This window comes from Schistocerca americana, chromosome 8 (genome assembly GCF_021461395.2).
Source record: "Schistocerca americana isolate TAMUIC-IGC-003095 chromosome 8, iqSchAmer2.1, whole genome shotgun sequence".
Lineage (NCBI taxonomy): Eukaryota > Metazoa > Arthropoda > Insecta > Orthoptera > Acrididae > Schistocerca > Schistocerca americana.
Window position 1 is genome coordinate 453,859,516 of NC_060126.1, and position 4,332 is coordinate 453,863,847.

The following is a 4,332-nucleotide window of genomic DNA, read 5'->3' on the forward strand; positions in this document are numbered from 1 at the left end:
ATATTCTTTGTATTTACATCCAGTGTTAGATTCTATGAATATGTATGAAACCAAGTGCAGCTTAACATTGTGTATATTTGTGTGTATATCTGGTAATGTGCATTATGCGAATGGATTTGCAATGAGTACCAGGTCGCAGTGAACTGTAACTACCGGAAACGTAACAATACTCCATTTCACAAATGTATCGTTACCGATTTCTACATTTCTGTCATTTTCGCAAACACCATGAAAGGTGGCTACACTGAGCCACTGCGCCAGAGATTGCGCCAAAGAGTATTATTAAGCCGCCTCCACAGTGCTTGGGGAGAGCTCGTAATGGTCAGTGCCTGTCGAGGACTCGTAGTGGTCAGTGCTTGTTAAGAACTCGTAGCAGGGAGTGCTTGCTGAGATGTGATACTGAAAGGTTCTTGTTGAGATGTGGTAGTAGCGAGTCGGTGTGGAGAGATTGTAATGTATTAGAGTGCTTTTCATCAATATAAATTAAGGTAACAAACTACTTTTCTTTTTTTTCTCATTATTTCAATGTCCTGAATAATACGTCATTACAGGTTCAGTCAACAAAGCGTCTGGCGTGTGTTCTTGTATTAGAGTGTAATTCTGGGTTTCTTGCGCAATTATAGTATTTCTAATTTTTTTTATCACGTCAGTATAATTGGTATTTAAAAATTCTTGTCTTGTTGAAGAAGAACCGTGCCAGATGTGCGTTGAGTCATACTTCCACATACAGAACAGTTATACTTGTGCTTGTTGTTGCGTTGGTTTTGTAGCTGCTGGGGACTTAATTAATTAACTGTGTTAACGAAAATTTTCTTTCATTCTTTGTTGTTATTCTATGCAGTCAGATTGCGTAATAATACTAGTCAGGGCCAACCGTTTACGAGACAGCGTAATCGGACATACAGCTATTAAATATTTAGATGATTTTCAAATTTATTTAATTAAGCCCCCATGCAACCATCACTGCAGTGTCTCGCTACACTTGGTCGACGGTGCAGTGATCTTGTAACACGTCCATCTGTCTATGAACCTGCAGTGGCTCGGTAATCGCAAGTACTATTGCTATTTCTGTCATCCGGATGGAACAAATAAATAAATAAGCTACACAGAAATGAGGAAGTATATCTTTTACAAGGAAAAGGTAAAAGGCATCTCAGGTAACAAATGGCTCAAGCAATATGTGCAAGACGAAGTTACACAACGTTAACACACCAATGGAAAAAATCACACATTATCAGAGAAGCAATGGAAGAAATACGGGGAAAGAAGAAATACAGGAGGAGAAGCTGCTTCAGAATAAGAGATTATAAAATAAATAATCCAATCAAAGAAAAACACTAGAAGTTGAAAATACAGCTTCAGTTGTAAATTTCTTTTACCATCACGACCGGTTTCGGGCTCTCCTAAGCCCATCCTCGGGCGTCGCAACTGTGCTGTGGCCCCCGAGCGCCGCGGTGGAAGTGTACTGCCGGCCGGTGTGGCCGAGCGGTTCTAGGCGCTTCAGTCTGGAACCGCGCGACCGCCACGGTCGCAGGTTCGAATCCTGCCTAACGCATGGATGTGTGTGATGGCCTTAGGTTAGTTAGGTTTAAGTAGTTCTAAGTTCTTGGGGACTGATGACCTAAGATGTTAAGTCCCATAGTGCTCAGAGCCATTTGAACCATTTTTTTGGAAGTGTACCCGGCGCCTAGTACACTTCCAACGCGGCGTTCGGGGGCCACAGCACAGTTGCGACATCCGAGGATGGGCTAAGGAGAGGTAGTTCAAAAATGGTTCAAATGGCTCTGAGCAGTATGGGACTTAACATCTGATTTCATCAGTCCCCTAGAACTTAGAGTTACTTAAACCTACCTAACCTAAGGACATCACACACATCCATGTCCGAGGCAGGATTCGAACCTGCGACCGTAACGGTCGCACGGTTCCAGACTGAAGCGCCTAGAACCGCTCGGCCACACCGGCCGGCTAGAGGTAGTTCGTGCAGCAATGTTGACCATTGCACTGCGGTGGTGTAATGGTTAGCATTTCTGTCTAGCAAGCTAGAAGGCCCGGGTACGAGTCCCAGCCGCAGTACAGATTCTAATTCATTTCGTCTGCTTTGATCATTATCGTAGATAATAAAAAGAGAAATAAAAAGAGACTTAAATATCTCAGGCAAACAATTAATTACAAAATCTATAAAATCACCAATGGTACTGGGACGTCCTATTACGTCCAAAGCTCGAGTGCTTGCCAATATCGGAGAGCCCTGGCAGTAGTGACAATATGTAAGGGAAAAATGAATTGAAGTTTGTGTTTGGGAGGGCACTCAGCTTAGGTAGTTCGTGCAGCAAACTTAACGGTTGTACTGAGGTGGTGTAATGGTAAGCAGTTCTGCCTAGCAAGCAACAATTCCTGGGTTCGAATCTCGGCCGCAACAAATATTTTGATTCATTTCGTCCACTTCGATCATTACCTTATTAAAAAATTTTCGACTGAGTGAACAGAAGGAATATTTGTAGCATAGTATGGACGGTATACTTGCAGTTTAATAGAGTGATAAACGGTTTATATTGCCACACCAGTAAGAGACACAGACAAAGACAAAACAGTGCCATTAAAGTTCCTAAGAAGACTGCGACAACAGCGTAGATTTCCGGCTATTTTCTTCAGTGTGTGCATAGATTACACTGTTACAGACTGAACATAGATTATTATCTGGGAATAGACACGTAAGTAATTCGAAAGACGGAAAACGATTTGTTTGTAGAGACCATCTCCTGAATCCAATATGGAAGACATATCTGCTAAAAATATTAGTAAAAAGTAAGTACACTTTGAGGAATAATAACAAGAATACGAACTTTCAATCGAAATAGTGTAATATTTTCGTATGTGGGCTGCGATATTCCCTGAAAAAAAAAGACGCAACTAATAAAATAACTAAGCTTCAGATGATGTGTGGTCCAGAAGACTGAACACCGGACGGCAAGACAATGAAGGATAAAAAGCTTAAATTCATAAATTAATAGCAAACCTTATAATAACATTTACCGTTGGTCTTGGACAATGACTATGAGTAATGAAATGAAAATACAGTTGACTGAAATGAAATTACTGAAGGAAAGTAAAAGGCCATAAATACACTACAATAATATAAATGAAATACCTATTATATACTGTATGATTGTACCTTTCACTAATGATGTCAATGACCGCATATTGAAGTTCTTAGAGAAGCGGAACATTATGGTAATATATAAAGCAACAGAAAAGAGTCGTGAATATCTAATGTCAGCCTCTGGAGAAAGCGTGAGTGCACAGAATACCGTGGACAGGTGAACTTGGGTACCATAAAGGAAACGATAGAATTAAGAACAGAAGATGACAAAGGCAGCTGTCGCAGAGGGGAAACGGATAAATCAGCTACAGTGGAACACGCTTTGCAGGTGGGAGGAAGTAAGATTTTACCAGAGGAAACGCAAGTCATGGCAGCCACTAACGGTGTTGTATAGGAAGGCAATAAATCGGAGCGAAGAAGGCGTCAAGCTCAGCAGTATTCAGCTTTCGGTTCTGAAGAAATACACTACTCTGCTGTAAGGGAACGACAAGGACGGTGACGTCAGCATCCTCAGAAAGTCAAACTGCGTCCGCATTCCAAACTCACGTGACGTTACACCCCCACGCCTGAAGCCCGCAAGAAAGACAGGCGGCAGTGCTTACGTCACAGCAAGTGACGCTACAGGTCTGACGAGTGCCAGCAGCCGTCTCCGCCGGAAAGCGAGTAACTACTGCAGACGAGTTTAATAATTCTTAACTTAGCTTTTACATGTCTACATCTACATCTACATTGATACTCCGCAAGCCACCCAACGGTGTGTGGCGGAGGGCACTTTACGTGCCACTGTCATTACCTCCCTTTCCTGTTCAGGACGCGTATGGTTCGCGGGAAGAACGACTGTCTGAAAGCCTCCGTGCGCGCTCTAATCTCTCTAATTTTACATTCGTGATCTTCTCGGGAGGTATAAGTAGGGGGAAGCAATATATTCGATACCTCATCCAGAAACGCACCCTCTCGATACCTGGGCAGCAAGCTAGACTGTGATGCAGAGCGGCTTTCTAGCAGAGTTTGCCACTTGAGTTTGCTAAACATCCCCGTAACGCTATCACGGTTACCAAATAACCCTATGACGAAACGCGCCTCTCTTCTTTGGATCTTCTCTATCTCCTCCGTCAACTCGATCTGGTACGGATCCCACACCGATGACCAATACTCAAGTATAGGTCGAACGAGTGTTTTGTAAGCCACCTCCTTTGTTGGTGGACTACATTTTCTAAGCACTCTCCCAATGA